Here is a 17,820-nt window from a genome sequence, read left to right on the forward strand (position 1 = left end):
CATTATTAGGAGGAGTACTACTATACTGTATACTACTATACTACTTGCTGAAGTGATATTTATACTAGATTAGATAATAGATAGTGTGACTGTAAGTGTATTATCTGACTTGTGGGGGAGACACTGACAGTGGGGAGCAGTTAGAGTCTGAGAGCAGGACTCAGGAGTACATATAACGTACAGTGCACACTTTTGCTGCCAGAGTCAGTGCCACACTGCCATTGTTGTGACCACACTGACCACCAGTATAATAATATATTTTGTGATTGTCTGCTTAGGCCTCGGAGTACTAGTTGCAAGTTGCAACGTGACCTGAAGTGACCACCAGTTTAATAATCAATCACCACCAGTTTAATATATATATATATATATATATATATAATTGTATATAATATATATATATATATATAATATTGTATACCACCTACCCGTGGTTTTTTTTTTTTCATTCTTCTTTATACATACTACTATAGTAGCTTACTGTAGCAGTCTGCGGTGCTGTGCTGACCTGACAGTGTCCAGCAGGTCCGTCATCAGTCATTACATAATAAATATATATAGTACCTGTCCGGCTGCAGTACTAGTGATATTATATTGATTTCATCTCATTATCAATAATTTATCATCCAGTCTAGACTCTATATTAGCAGCAGACACAGTACGTTAGTCCACGGCTGTAGCTACCTCTGTGTCGGCACTCGGCAGTCCATCCATAATTGTATACCACCTACCCGTGTTTTTTTTTTCTTTCTTCTTTGTACATACTACTATAGAGTATAGTAGCTTACTGTAGCAGTCTGCGGTGCTGCTGAGCTGACAGTGTCCAGCAGGTCCGTCATCAGTCATCATTACCTAATAAATATATTATCTACCTGTCCGGCTGCAGTACTAGTGATATTATATATACATACATATATATATTGATTTCATCTCATTATCAATCATCCAGTCTATATTAGCAGCAGACACAGTACGTTAGTCCACGGCTGTAGCTACCTCTGTGTCGGCACTCGGCAGTCCATCCATAATTGTATACCACCTACCCGTGGTTTTTTTTTTTCTTTCTTCTTTGTACATACTACTATAGTATAGTAGCTTACTGTAGCAGTCTGCGGTGCTGCTGAGCTGACAGTGTCCAGCAGGTCCGTCATCAGTCATCATTACCTAATAAATATATTATCTACCTGTCCGGCTGCAGTACTAGTGATATTATATATACATACATATATATATATATTGATTTCATCTCATTATCAATCATCCAGTCTATATTAGCAGCAGACACAGTACGTTAGTCCACGGCTGTAGCTACCTCTGTGTCGGCACTCGGCAGTCCATCCATAATTGTATACCACCTACCCGTGGTTTTTTTTTTTCTTTCTTCTTTGTACATACTACTATAGTATAGTAGCTTACTGTAGCAGTCTGCGGTGCTGCTGAGCTGACAGTGTCCAACAGGTCCGTCATCAGTCATCATTACCTAATAAATATATTATCTACCTGTCCGGCTGCAGTACTAGTGATATTATATATACATACATATATATATATTGATTTCATCTCATTATCATCCAGTCTATATTAGCAGCAGACACAGTACGGTAGTCCACAGCTGTAGCTACCTCTGTGTCGGCACTCGGCAGTCCATCCATAATTGTATACCACCTACCCGTGGTTTTTTTTTTTCCTTTCTTCTTTGTACATACTACTATAGAGTATAGTAGCTTACTGTAGCAGTCTGCGGTGCTGCTGAGCTGACAGTGTCCAGCAGGTCCGTCATCAGTCATCATTACCTAATAAATATATTATCTACCTGTCCGGCTGCAGTACTAGTGATATTATATATACATACATATATATATATTGATTTCATCTCATTATCAATCATCCAGTCTATATTAGCAGCAGACACAGTACGTTAGTCCACGGCTGTAGCTACCTCTGTGTCGGCACTCGGCAGTCCATCCATAATTGTATACCACCTACCCGTGGTTTTTTTTTTTCTTTCTTCTTTGTACATACTACTATAGTATAGTAGCTTACTGTAGCAGTCTGCGGTGCTGCTGAGCTGACAGTGTCCAGCAGGTCCGTCATCAGTCATCATTACCTAATAAATATATTATCTACCTGTCCGGCTGCAGTACTAGTGATATTATATATACATACATATATATATATTGATTTCATCTCATTATCATCCAGTCTATATTAGCAGCAGACACAGTACGGTAGTCCACGGCTGTAGTTACCTCTGTGTCGGCACTCGGCAGTCCATCCATAATTGTATACCACCTACCCGTGGTTTTTTTTTTCTTTCTTCTTTGTACATACTACTATAGTATAGTAGCTTACTGTAGCAGTCTGCGGTGCTGCTGAGCTGACAGTGTCCAGCAGGTCCATCATCAGTCATCATTACCTAATAAATATATTATCTACCTGTCCGGCTGCAGTACTAGTGATATTATATATACATACATATATATATATATTGATTTCATCTCATTATCATCCAGTCTATATTAGCAGCAGACACAGTACGGTAGTCCACGGCTGTAGCTACCTCTGTGTCGGCACTCGGCAGTCCATCCATAAGTATACTAGTATCCATCCATCTCCATTGTTTACCTGAGGTGCCTTTTAGTTGTGCCTATTAAAATATGGAGAACAAAAATGTTGAGGTTCCAAAATTAGGGAAAGATCAAGATCCACTTCCACCTCGTGCTGAAGCTGCTGCCACTAGTCATGGCCGAGACGATGAAATGCCAGCAACGTCGTCTGCCAAGGCCGATGCCCAATGTCATAGTACAGAGCATGTCAAATCCAAAACACCAAATATCAGTAAAAAAAGGACTCCAAAACCTAAAATAAAATTGTCGGAGGAGAAGCGTAAACTTGCCAATATGCCATTTACCACACGGAGTGGCAAGGAACGGCTGAGGCCCTGGCCTATGTTCATGGCTAGTGGTTCAGCTTCACATGAGGATGGAAGCACTCAGCCTCTCGCTAGAAAACTGAAAAGACTCAAGCTGGCAAAAGCACCGCAAAGAACTGTGCGTTCTTCGAAATCCCAAATCCACAAGGAGAGTCCAATTGTGTCGGTTGCGATGCCTGACCTTCCCAACACTGGACGTGAAGAGCATGCGCCTTCCACCATTTGCACGCCCCCTGCAAGTGCTGGAAGGAGCACCCGCAGTCCAGTTCCTGATAGTCAGATTGAAGATGTCAGTGTTGAAGTACACCAGGATGAGGAGGATATGGGTGTTGCTGGCGCTGGGGAGGAAATTGACCAGGAGGATTCTGATGGTGAGGTGGTTTGTTTAAGTCAGGCACCCGGGGAGACACCTGTTGTCCGTGGGAGGAATAGGGCCATTGACATGCCTGGTCAAAATACAAAAAAAATCAGCTCTTCGGTGTGGAAGTATTTCACCAGAAATGCGGACAACATTTGTCAAGCCGTGTGTTGCCTTTGTCAAGCTGTAATAAGTAGGGGTAAGGACGTTAACCACCTCGGAACATCCTCCCTTATACGTCACCTGCAGCGCATTCATAATAAGTCAGTGACAAGTTCAAAAACTTTGGGTGACAGCGGAAGCAGTCCACTGACCAGTAAATCCCTTCCTCTTGTAACCAAGCTCACGCAAACCACCCCACCAACTCCCTCAGTGTCAATTTCCTCCTTACCCAGGAATGCCAATAGTCCTGCAGGCCATGTCACTGGCAATTCTGACGAGTCCTCTCCTGCCTGGGATTCCTCCGATGCATCCTTGAGTGTAATGCCTGCTGCTGCTGGCGCTGCTGTTGTTGCTGCTGGGAGTCGATCGTCATCCCAGAGGGGAAGTCGTAAGCCCACTTGTACTACTTCCAGTAAGCAATTGACTGTCCAACAGTCCTTTGCGAGGAAGATGAAATATCACAGCAGTCATCCTGCTGCAAAGCGGATAACTGAGGCCTTGACAACTATGTTGGTGTTAGACGTGCGTCCGGTATCCGCCGTTAGTTCACAGGGAACTAGACAATTTATTGAGGCAGTGTGCCCCCGTTACCAAATACCATCTAGGTTCCACTTCTCTAGGCAGGCGATACCGAGAATGTACACGGACGCCAGAAAAAGACTCACCAGTGTCCTAAAAAATGCAGTTGTACCCAATGTCCACTTAACCACGGACATGTGGACAAGTGGAGCAGGGCAGGGTCAGGACTATATGACTGTGACAGCCCACTGGGTAGATGTATGGACTCCCGCCGCAAGAACAGCAGCGGCGGCACCAGTAGCAGCATCTCGCAAACGCCAACTCTTTCCTAGGCAGGCTACGCTTTGTATCACCGCTTTCCAGAATACGCACACAGCTGAAAACCTCTTACGGCAACTGAGGAAGATCATCGCGGAATGGCTTACCCCAATTGGACTCTCCTGTGGATTTGTGGCATCGGACAACGCCAGCAATATTGTGTGTGCATTAAATATGGGCAAATTCCAGCACGTCCCATGTTTTGCACATACCTTGAATTTGGTGGTGCAGAATTTTTTAAAAAATGACAGGGGCGTGCAAGAGATGCTGTCGGTGGCCAGAAGAATTGCGGGACACTTTCGGCGTACAGGCACCACGTACCGAAGACTGGAGCACCACCAAAAACTACTGAACCTGCCCTGCCATCATCTGAAGCAAGAAGTGGTAACGAGGTGGAATTCAACCCTCTATATGCTTCAGAGGTTGGAGGAGCAGCAAAAGGCCATTCAAGCCTATACAATTGAGCACGATATAGGAGGTGGAATGCACCTGTCTCAAGCGCAGTGGAGAATGATTTCAACGTTGTGCAAGGTTCTGATGCCCTTTGAACTTGCCACACGTGAAGTCAGTTCAGACACTGCCAGCCTGAGTCAGGTCATTCCCCTCATCAGGCTTTTGCAGAAGAAGCTGGAGACATTGAAGGAGGAGCTAACACGGAGCGATTCCGCTAGGCATGTGGGACTTGTGGATGGAGCCCTTAATTCGCTTAACAAGGATTCACGGGTGGTCAATCTGTTGAAATCAGAGCACTACATTTTGGCCACCGTGCTCGATCCTAGATTTAAAGCCTACCTTGGATCTCTCTTTCCGGCAGACACAAGTCTGCTGGGGTTCAAAGACCTGCTGGTGACAAAATTGTCAAGTCAAGCGGAACGCGACCTGTCAACATCTCCTCCTTCACATTCTCCCGCAACTGGGGGTGCGAGGAAAAGGCTCAGAATTCCGAGCCCACCCGCTGGCGGTGATGCAGGGCAGTCTGGAGCGACTGCTGATGCTGACATCTGGTCCGGACTGAAGGACCTGACAACGATTACGGACATGTCGTTTACTGTCACTGCATATGATTCTCTCACCATTGAAAGAATGGTGGAGGATTATATGAGTGACCGCATCCAAGTAGGCACGTCACACAGTCCGTACTTATACTGGCAGGAAAAAGAGGCAATTTGGAGGCCCTTGCACAAACTGGCTTTATTCTACCTAAGTTGCCCTCCCACAAGTGTGTACTCCGAAAGAGTGTTTAGTGCCGCCGCTCACCTTGTCAGCAATCGGCGTACGAGGTTACATCCAGAAAATGTGGAGAAGATGATGTTCATTAAAATGAATTATAATCAATTCCTCCGTGGAGACATTGACCAGCAGCAATTGCCTCCACAAAGTACACAGGGAGCTGAGATGGTGGATTCCAGTGGGGACGAATTGATAATCTGTGAGGAGGGGGATGTACACGGTGATATATCGGAGGATGATGATGAGGTGGACATCTTGCCTCTGTAGAGCCAGTTTGTGCAAGGAGAGATTAATTGCTTCTTTTTTGGTGGGGGTCCAAACCAACCCGTCATTTCAGTCACAGTCGTGTGGCAGACCCTGTCACTGAAATGATGGGTTGGTTAAAGTGTGCATGTCCTGTTTATACAACATAAGGGTGGGTGGGAGGGCCCAAGGACAATTCCATCTTGCACCTCTTTTTTCTTTAATTTTTCTTTGCGTCATGTGCTGTTTGTGGAATGTTTTTTGGAAGGGCCATCCTGCGTGACACTGCAGTGCCACTCCTAGATGGGCCCGGTGTTTGTGTCGGCCACTAGGGTCGCTTATCTTACTCACACAGCTACCTCATTGCGCCTCTTTTTTTCTTTGCGTCATGTGCTGTTTGGGGAGGGTTTTTTGGAAGGGCCATCCTGCGTGACACTGCAGTGCCACTCCTAGATGGGCACGGTGTTTGTGTCGGCCACTAGGGTCGCTTATCTTACTCACACAGCTACCTCATTGCGCCTCTTTTTTTCTTTGCGTCATGTGCTGTTTGGGGAGGGTTTTTTGGAAGGGCCATCCTGCGTGACACTGCAGTGCCACTCCTAGATGGGCCCGGTGTTTGTGTCGGCCACTAGGGTCGCTTATCTTACTCACACAGCTACCTCATTGCGCCTCTTTTTTTCTTTGCGTCATGTGCTGTTTGGGGAGTGTTTTTTGGAAGGGCCATCCTGCGTGACACTGCAGTGCCACTCCTAGATGGGCACGGTGTTTGTGTCGGCCACTAGGGTCGCTTATCTTACTCACACAGCTACCTCATTGTGCCTCTTTTTTTCTTTGCGTCATGTGCTGTTTGGGGAGGGTTTTTTGGAAGGGCCATCCTGCGTGACACTGCAGTGCCACTCCTAGATGGGCCCGGTGTTTGTGTCGGCCACTAGGGTCGCTTATCTTACTCACACAGCTACCTCATTGCGCCTCTTTTTTTCTTTGCGTCATGTGCTGTTTGGGGAGGGTTTTTTGGAAGGGCCATCCTGCGTGACACTGCAGTGCCACTCCTAGATGGGCACGGTGTTTGTGTCGGCCACTAGGGTCGCTTATCTTACTCACACAGCTACCTCATTGCGCCTCTTTTTTTCTTTGCGTCATGTGCTGTTTGGGGAGGGTTTTTTGGAAGGGCCATCCTGCGTGACACTGCAGTGCCACTCCTAGATGGGCCCGGTGTTTGTGTCGGCCACTAGGGTCGCTTATCTTACTCACACAGCTACCTCATTGCGCCTCTTTTTTTCTTTGCGTCATGTGCTGTTTGGGGAGGGTTTTTTGGAAGGGCCATCCTGCGTGACACTGCAGTGCCACTCCTAGATGGGCACGGTGTTTGTGTCGGCCACTAGGGTCGCTTATCTTACTCACACAGCTACCTCATTGCGCCTCTTTTTTTCTTTGCGTCATGTGCTGTTTGGGGAGGGTTTTTTGGAAGGGCCATCCTGCGTGACACTGCAGTGCCACTCCTAGATGGGTCCGGTGTTTGTGTCGGCCACTAGGGTCGCTTATCTTACTCACACAGCTACCTCATTGCGCCTCTTTTTTTCTTTGCGTCATGTGCTGTTTGGGGAGTGTTTTTTGGAAGGGCCATCCTGCGTGACACTGCAGTGCCACTCCTAGATGGGCACGGTGTTTGTGTCGGCCACTAGGGTCGCTTAGCTTAGTCATCCAGCGACCTAGGTGCAAATTTTAGGACTAAAAATAATATTGTGAGGTGTGAGGTATTCAGAATAGACTGAAAATGAGTGGAAATTATGGTTTTTGAGGTTAATAATACTTTGGGATCAAAATGACCCCCAAATTCTACGATTTAAGCTGTTTTTTAAAAAAAACACCCGAATCCAAAACACACCCGAATCCGACAAAAAAAATTCGGTGAGGTTTTGCCAAAACGCGGTCGAACCCAAAACACGGCCGCGGAACCGAACCCAAAACCAAAACACAAAACCCGAAAAATTTCAAGTGCACATCTCTAATCCAAACCCTATACGGCACCGCCGTATACCAGGAAGGATAGCTAAAGCAGAACACCTCCGCGAAAATACAAAGAAACCAGAAATAAAAGGAATTCCGCGGCCAAGGCAGCAAGGCGCGACTGAAGGCAGCTACTCACAACACCGGGAATACCCGAAAGCGAACCGGAGTCTTCAGATCTCAAATGCAGGTGACCACCGACCGGAAGGTAGGGAGAAGTCCGAGGATTGGCTTCCGATACCAGGAGTCAGAAAAGTCCAAAAAGTGCATCAAAGTGCTTTCAATAAGTTAAAATAAAAACAAAAAAACATTCAGCAAAAAATCCAAATCCTGTTAAAGACCGAAACGCGTTGAACAACGGTACTGTGAGTAGCCTTGGATGATCTAAGTTGGATTTTTTAACCATTGGAATTTTGCTGAATGTTTTGTGTGTTTTTTTGTTTTTATTTTAACTTATTGAAAGCACTTTGATGCACTTTTTGGACTTTTGTGAATAAATTCCCCCTTTTTAACATATAAAGAGGAACTTTTTTCCGTGTATCTTTACGTGAAAATATTCTCTGCCATAAACTATGTGACATCGGATAAAGATACCTTGATAGGAGTCAACTACCCATATACCGAGCGAGTTGTGGTACGCACATCATTGATTTTGGGGAAAAAAGATACCTTTATGTGTATGTTTAATCTGCATTCTGTGTAAATTGGGGTATGCATCCAACAGGCTATAAAGATACCTTTATGTGCTTTGTCATCATATTTTTAGTGTGAGTTCTGGGTACGCTTCCGATATCCTTATTCCAGTATTACAAGGACATCTATTGGTTAAAGATACCTTTATGGGTTTCCACTCACTTGTTTCTGTGTGAGTGGGGTACGCCCTTTTTCTTCTAGGGTTGTGGAAATTATCCTGATTGATGTGAAACTGTTCTACACATTTGTTCCTTCCTTTTTGTTTTTTATGAACATTGGGATAACTACACGATACTTCGAGAGAAGGGAAAATCAATCAGAGAAGTTCCCAAGTTCCCACATGAAGGATATTCTTCTTCTTCAGTAACAAGGGATGTATCTTGTATATTAAGTGTTTTTTTGTGCGCCCTGGACACAGCATATAAAAGGGAGCCCTCCAATGGTTGTGGAGAATCTGATTAATGATGTCGTGCAGGTGCCCTGCTGCACGACCAGGGTAAGGCAGGTGAAACAAATCCTAACATGGCAACGGGGAACGCGGCCCGCCTGTGGCATCCCAGTTGCCAGGGACCCGGCGGCTCAGCGCGCACGGCATCCTGGCATTGCCAGGTCCCCAGCGGCTCAGCGCGCACGGCGTCCTGGCGTTGCCAGGGAGCCGGCGGCTCAGCGCGCACGGCGTCCTGGCATTGCTAGGCACCGTGCGGGGGGACAGGGAGGCACGGCGGCCGTGACCGTCGCCTGGCAACGGTCGGGGCGCCGGCCCGCCGCTGCGCCTAACAACATTAGTCTTCGTGGGTGTCTAACATACTCTGTACTGCCTGAGCGGGAGCCCATTATATGTATATAATTTTTAACAAAAGTTTCTGTCACGTTAGTCGGGCCATTTCTGCTGGAAAAAGAAGCAAAAGTTTAAAGGCCCCCTCTTAACCCCAGCAAGTTTTGTGAAAGGGTAATGTTGCATTTATTTTGTTCTTCCCATTTAGCCGAATCTGTGTTTTCTATATGGCTTGTGATTCCTTACTATATGTCCCTTGGTCCCATCTATGTGTTTAATAATGTGGCTTGTGTTTTCTGTCTAGGGGGTCTATATTGACTATGTGTCCTACTACTCCTACAATCTCTGGCAAAATGCCCTTCCTTCCTACAAGTGTAACATATTATTGACCTTGACTTACCATTAGGGATCTGGGGTTTGAGCTGATGGGTCTTTCCTGTATGTGCCTGTATACTTACCGTCCTCAACCTCTCCTCCTGTTGTTCTCTGCGCCTAGCAATATTCTTGTGATGTTCAATAGCGCACTCTAAGATTATCTACTGTGACCCCTCTCCAATTAGTCAAAGATGTTTGCACCCTGACCCTCAATGCCTTATTGAGCCCGTCCATTAGCACAGAGACAGCTACCTCCCTGTAATTCTCATCGTTCCCTATATCCGATACCCCAGTGTATCTGGCCATTATTTGCAAAGCCCTATGGAAATATTCAGATGTCATTTCACTGTCCTTCTGTCTTATGGAGAAAATTTTGCTCCACTTAACAGCAGTGGGAAAATACAATCCTAGTTGTATGTTAATTCGTTGCACGTTCTCCTGATTGTGTTCGTCAGTCATAGGACCATCCGACTCTAATTTACAATCCGTAATAAATTTTTGGGTGTCAATATTAGGGGGTAGGCACGCTTTCAAGAATATCCACCAATCTTTGTTTGCAGGTTCATGGGTATTACCCAGATCCTTGATAAACTTCTGACATCTGGCTAAATGCTTCCGGGGATCGGGGAATTCTGAAATGATTGACCGCAGCTCTGATCTGGACCACGGGCAATACATTGCATTATTCCTGGTGAGGGTTATTCCCTGACTATTGGTTCTCCCATTTGGAGTTACTATTTCCAAGACAGGATGTAACCCTACCATTCCATTCCTAATTTGCTCACTGTGAGGTGTTATTGTCTCTGTGTAATGAACAGTTTCACACTTACAGATGTCTGTGATCTCACCAGTCCTTTCAGTAGGGGACACCATCACTGCTCTTACTGGTTGGGCAGGGCCCACCTGAGTTTTCTGTAAGGCGACTGCCTGAATGAGAGCTGAGATTAGGCTGGATCCTTCATCTTCCTGTGACCTATAACCTTGGAGAGAATACAAAATAGGATACAAATTGCAAGGGTTAGGGTTAACACACTTTTCATGAATGTCTCTATCGTTTTCCAGTGCACCATTGACTGTAGCCATTTTCTCCCCTTCGACCTGTGTTGGTAATGGTGTGTTCGTACTCACATTCCTGCCAGGTATGGACCTGCTGTGCGAGTCAGTTCCCTTTGTACCTCCCCCTCCTGCTGCCACAGATTTAAACAGTCGTTATGTCTGATCCTTTGTTTTCTAGATTTGATAAGACATATTCTAATCTTTACGTTTTGCAGTACCTCTGATTCAAAGCTGCCCATCCTGGTGAATGATGCCCTATCTTCAGCAGTCATACATACCCATTCATTGCAATAAGCCTCTGTGTGTGAACCATATTTCTCACACATAATAAACCTTGCTGACCCTCTCGGCCACAATTCTCCAGCCTGAACCCTGCATACTGAACGTCTCTCACTTGAGCAACTGGCTCCCATATTTGTGGGCCTTTTCCCACAAACACCAAAATACTCAATGCAAGCAGACGGTGAAAGTTCACTGAGCGCTCTTCACCCGCTCTCGCCCACTTTGGCCAGTACAACGATACACTGTCGATAGTGGATCGCAATGTACCCAACATAGGGCCCTATCAGACCTTACAGCACCGTAATTTCTTTCGGTGGAGGCTCTGTTGGAATCTTTTCCTGAGAGAGGCAGCGAAAAAATTCCTTTTCGGTATCTTTCCACTAGAATTTTTGTAGGGTGAAAAAACAGTTGCGTAATAACTATTGCTCACCCTTTTCAGTGGAAGCCCACCAGGGAGATTTGCCGACGTTATCAAAGAAAAACCCCTTGTTTACACAATCACATTTGCGTATGCTTTTCCACCGCGCAAATGACACAATAGTATCACGTTGTGCTGTGTAGAACACACTTACGTGCGGTTCAATCACACAGCCTACAGATACTAGTTATCTATATGCCCTACTAATTCACAAGCTGCGCTCCCCAGCCGGAGCGTAACAAAAAAAATCTATACGTTTGGGATTCACCTTTACTTCAATTCACAATTTCTATACTTCTCAATGCACAATTCCTTATTATGCTCCTGTGCAAGTCTCCTAACGACTTGCATATTTCTCTCTTTATGTTCACGTAAGGTAGTGAACCTTGCGCCACCAGGCCTGTACTAACCCAGTGTTCCCACGGGACCTGAATTTCCGGGGTTCAGCTCCACTCACTCCTGCTTTCACTCACTCAGATACACCTTGTTTTTCTTTTCTGTACAGAAAATACCACTATCCTAGGTTGGTGTCAGAGACTGGGTGAGTGTCAGAGACTTGGTGCAGAATCTGGAACATGGGATCAGGTACCAAGTAGTTGACGTTACCCAGAACAGAGGCGCAGAGTCTAACACGCCAGGAGGTTTTCACCAGGGAACCCCACAAGGGGATATGGGCTTCGCGGCTCCCGAAGTGCAGGTCGCGGCCCCCTGTCTGGGTCACTTGATACCTGAACTGGACTAGAATTATGTCAGAGTTGTTGTATGATAGTCCAGATGTATGTGACAAACCACAGGGTACGCAGGAACAAGCAAGAACTGGAGAAGGTGGCAGGGTGCACACAGCCAGATGGTATACTGGGGCCATGGAGATGGGACAACAGCAGGAACTCTAGGAGAGACACAGGAGGTAGTGGTACACGGACGGACTGGGGTACAGACACTTGGAGACAGGGTAACGGTAGTCGGCAGACTAAGTTCGTCAGCAAGATGGTGAAGCTGGAATTCAATGCAGGAACAAGGCAAACCCCATTGGACAGATAGCTGGAACCAGGGACATGAACCATGGAGCTGAACACAGGAAGCATGAGCTATAACTGGCAATTCATCTTGGGATTGAGAGGCTTAAAAGAACAAGCTGGACCAGTTAGCTGAGAGCACCAGACAAGCCCCCCAGTAATTGATATATCATGCAGCTGCAGTGCACACTGAGCAGGCTGACAGACTGAATAGTAGGATTCAGGTAACCAGCTGTAATTACAGAATGCAGACACCTGTGGAGTCAGTTGCTGAATGCAGGAGCTGAGGCAGTGGGAGAGAACTATGCAGGACCTAGCTGTGACCTGTAGTTCCACAAACTGAAGCAGAGGTAAGTTATAAGAATAACCAGCAAAACATGAGTAATATTAGTTAATGAGTTACTCCACATAAGCTGTGCAGCTAGTATCCTAATTACCAGGAACAACCTGAAATACAAAGAAGAGAGAGCAGCAGCTGCATCCAGGTGCTTGATCAATGCTGAAAGCTGAACTGACAGATTTGCTGATGATGCACATGACAGTTGGTTACTTTACCCCAGAGGTACTTACAGTTTAAACAAAATATTTAAGGTAACCTGCTTTTGAAATCGGATAGTTATGTGCTATTGTATTAAATGTATACTATCCCGCCTTTACTTGAACAACTATCGTGTGATTTGTACTTAGCGTCCGTAATCCTACACAACCTTGTGTAAACACGCGACCGTACGTGCCTTTTATGCCACATGTGCGACCCTGTACTTTGTCCATCCCACGTGTACAAACGTATGTCCGTAATTCAACAAATCACATAATCTCTATAAATGTGAGCAATACAAACTATAATCGCTCACAAACACAACGCACGCTTGTTCTGTATAAACCTTTACGACCAGGCCAGAACTGCGTTTTGTGTTTTATAATTACACCCTTAATATACTTATTTCAAATTTATCTATATAGCAAACAGATGTATCCGATTTCACACAGGTCTATAATGACTGTAATAACCTATGAACCTATGGCAGCAGTATGTGAGAGGGTATGCAAAGTATCGGTATGCTTTGTATACGCTTTTGGCGCCAATAAAAATTACACAGATTTTTTAAATAGCTTTTTTCCTGTTTACTTCCGGGTTCTATCAGCACCTCTGCAGACTAGACAGAGCAGACGCAATCTAACAGCACAAAATAGAGTTTTAAAACATCCAAGCAACCAGGAAAAGATTTTACTTAAAGATGTATCTCCACCCTTTGCTGATAGATTAAAGTCTGCTATGATCTGCAAGCCTACGAGCATGTGGAAAAACTGGATCGAGCCCCCAATTGTAAATGCTGATTTACTTACAGGACTAAAAGCAATACCTTATTACACTTAAATTCAAGCCGCTGCGACCGCTGTATGTAATCCTAAACCTACGTACCTTTAACTCAGTTAGCCTACAAAGGTCTGTACCATGTACGCACTTTGCGTACACACGCCGCGACGGACGTACAAAGTACACACAGTGCATACACTCACACACCGACACACTGAGAGCACAATGCAGCTGCACGTGTGGCTGAAATACACTTTAAACCTTAGCTGGAAGGAGACACGACACCAATTGTATTTAAGATGTTGGGAACCAACCCACCAACATATAATTGCTGAAAGGGGGTTACAACAGATATACAATCACAATAACAGAAAAGAGGCTACAATCTATGGTACATACGTTTGGTTTCGCCAGCGCCACATGGTCCGGTGCTCAGTCAATCAAGCAAGATGACCTTCAGAGAGAGATGAATAACCGGCTAGGCAGCTTGGCTTTTATACAGTTGGTCAAAACACAATACAATAGAAACTGTAACCTCTTCATCTATAGGACAAAGGGCTGGTCATTTACAGTACAGGAGGGGTCATAGGTTGGTTTGAATAGGTGGGCGATGTCTGGTCCAGGTGTGCTTGCAGTTGGTCTCCACTGGGTTCCCGCTGAATATCAGAGTACAGTAAACACAGTATAATATTAATATCTTGTTCCTGCGCATAATTATGCACAGAAGCATGCTATCTTCTGCAAACTGCTATTGGAATGTTGCCCTTAAAATACCCTACAGTTGGATACCAAACACCACCTCATAACCTAATGCTGTCCCCTCATATCCTGCAAAGGTGAATCCCTTTGTTGTTGTACTTTTTAAACAAGTATAACTTGCTGGTGTGGTGCGTGTGGGCTATGTGTATATTGTGCACTATGTGGATTAAATACGAGATATGTCTTTTAAGGCTTTTCCATGCGAATACAAATGCTACCGTAAATACTCATACCACGCGCTAATACGCAGGACCGCGTGAGTGGTCATGCGCAACTTGCGAATATGCGCACGCACGGCAGAACAAGTACGCGCACGGAGGCCATCTGTGTGGAGTTTGTACGTGATGTGTGTACTGTAATATTTTCCGACTTCGACAAATGGTCGGAACCGGGTTTTCTATACCCGCTGCCACCTTAGCTCCCGCACACTCACTGGACTGGCCAGAGTGGCGACTGAGCACTGAAGGGGACCCGGCAGAGAGGTTATTTTTAAATATGTTTATTGAGAAAATACACACATACATTATCACAGTGATAAAAAGAAAATGTAGGAATTCACAACACAGCACTGTTTCAATACAAGTCACAGTAGATAGCAAAAATACAGAGAGCGGTTCAATATGCAGAGCAACTGTCTCAATGAAGACAGTAAGTCCAGTGAGGTAAATAGTAAAATATGGAAGTGTCAACTAAAAAGGCGGAGAGCCCGTGTGAGGACTTCAGTGTTGTACCATGTAGTGAGTCTAACTACTTTGCGTATATTATTTTGAGCAGATAGCGGTAGGGTAATAATGTAAGGCAACCATATTAGTCAATAAAAACTGGAGCATTTGGATCGGATACAGCAGGCAGGGAAAGGAAATCATTTTGTACAGCTGACATCTACCCAGAAATGAAATTGGCAGATGCTGCCATCGTGCAAAATCATCTACCATTTTTTTAATATTTAAAATTTAATGTATATAAGTCAGTTAATTTGGATGAAAAACGCAAGCCCAAATAGGTTATAAAACCGGTGGCCCACTTGAAAGGGAACTGAGAGCCCCAATTTTGTTTAGCCTGGAGACCCAGAGCCAATGCTTCCATTTTGTCAAAATTGACTAAGAAGCCCGAAATCAAATTAAAGTTGTTCATTATAGTCAATAGAGAAGGGAACGCTATGATGGGGTCATTAAAGTAAAGAAACAAGTCATCAGCAAAAGCCGACACCTTCACTGTACCCGGGCCAATGCCTATCCCCTCCCAAGAAACATCTTGTATACAGGTACGGATCAACGGGTCAAGGGCCAAATTAAAAAGTAGGGGAGATAGGGGACACTGCTGACGCGTACCTCGATGTAGGGAAAATGAAGATTCAAATCATTTATGGTGTGGTATGCCTGTGGATTAGTATAAAGCATACAGAAGACCTTAATAAAATCTACTCCGAATTGTTGTGTGTGAAGGACCCTAAGTAAGTGAGACCATGATACACGGTCAAACGCTTTATCAGCGTCGCAACTAACCACTAGTGCTTCAGAGTCAGCGGAAACATTAACACTATGCATTGCTGCAATCAGCGTACGGACATTATGCACTGAAGTTCTAGATTTTACAAATCCAGTTTGGGCAAGGTGTAGAATACGCTGTAGTACTAGTTGGAGACGAGAGGCTAATAATTTGGTAAATAACTTTAGATCCTGATTTAGGAGAGATATATGTCGATAAGACTGGACATATTTAGGGTCCTTATCAGGTTTCGGAAATACAACTATTCTAGCATCTGTAAATCCCGGAGGTGGAGAGGTCCCTTGTAACAACGAAATAAACAATGCCAATAAGTGAGGCATCTGGTGGGGAGCTAGCAATCTATAGTACTCCGCCCCAAACCCATCTGGGCCAGGTGATTTCCCATTATGGAGCGATTTAATCAAATATAGCAATTCCGGTTCTGTTACTGGATCCGTCAGTGACGTTCGTTCCTCCTCTGTCAATTAGTGAGAAACCGAACCCACCCGAGCTTTACCTTTTTTTACACGGGTCCGAGCAGACTCGGATCCTCCCGCCTTGCTCGGCTAACCCGAGCGCGCCCGAACGTCATCATCCCGCTGTCGGATTCTCGCGAGATTCGGATTCTATATAAGCAGCCGCGCGTCGCCGCCATTTTCACACGTGCATTGAGATTGATAGGGAGAGGACGTGGCTGGCGTCCTCTCCGTTTATAATTGTAGAAGAGATAGTTGATTGCTTGTTTTATTACTAATTGTGGGGAGGATTGGGGAGCAGCTGTTAGGACTCGGAGTAGAGTGCAGAGTTTTGCTGATAGTGACCACCAGTTTTTTTTTATCCGTTCTCTGCCTGAAAAAAACGCTCCATACCATATCTGTGCTCAGTGTGCTGCATGATATATCTGTGCTGAGTGCTCACACTGCTTAATAGTGGGGACTGGGGAGCAGCTATAGCAGGAGTACAGTGCACAGTTTTGCTGACAGTGACCACCAGTATATGTTTGTCTGCCTGAAAAACACTCCTGTGGTGGCTTTTTTTAATACTAGTTTAGCAGTCTGCTGACAGTGTCCACCAGGTCCATTATACTGTATATAGCAGTACGGTAGGCCACTGCTGTACCTACCTCTGTGTCGTCACTCGTCGTCCATAAGTATACTACCATCCATCTACATTGTATACCTGTGGTGGCTTTTTTTTTTATACTAGTAGTACTAGTTTAGCAGTCTGCTGACAGTGTCCACCAGGTCCATTATACTGTATATAGCAGTACGGTAGGCCACTGCTGTACCTACCTCTGTGTCGTCAGTCACTCGTCCATAAGTATACTATCCATCCATCTACATTGTATACCTGTGGTGGCTTTTTTTTTATAATAGTAGTACTAGTTTAGCAGTCTGCTGACAGTGTCCACCAGGTCCATTATACTGTATATAGCAGTACGGTAGGCCACTGCTGTACCTACCTCTGTGTCGTTAGTCACTCGTCCATACGTATACTATCCATCCATCTACATTGTATACCTGTGGTGGCTTTTTTTCTTTATACTAGTTTAGCAGTTTGCTGACAGTGTCCACCAGATCCATTTATTATACTGTATATAGCAGTACGGTAGGCCACTGCTGTACCTACCTCTGTGTCGTCACTCGTCGTCCATAAGTATACTATCCATCCATCTACATTGTATACCTGTGGTGCCTTTTAGTTGTGCGCATTAAAATATGGAGAACAAAAATATGGAGGTTAAAAAAATAGGGAAAGATCAAGATCCACTTCCACCTCGTGCTGAAGCTGCTGCCACTAGTCATGGCCGAGACGATGAAATGCCATCAACGTCGTCTGCCAAGGCCGATGCCCAATGTCATAGTTCAGAG

This window comes from Pseudophryne corroboree, chromosome 4 (assembly GCF_028390025.1).
Source record: "Pseudophryne corroboree isolate aPseCor3 chromosome 4, aPseCor3.hap2, whole genome shotgun sequence".
Lineage (NCBI taxonomy): Eukaryota > Metazoa > Chordata > Amphibia > Anura > Myobatrachidae > Pseudophryne > Pseudophryne corroboree.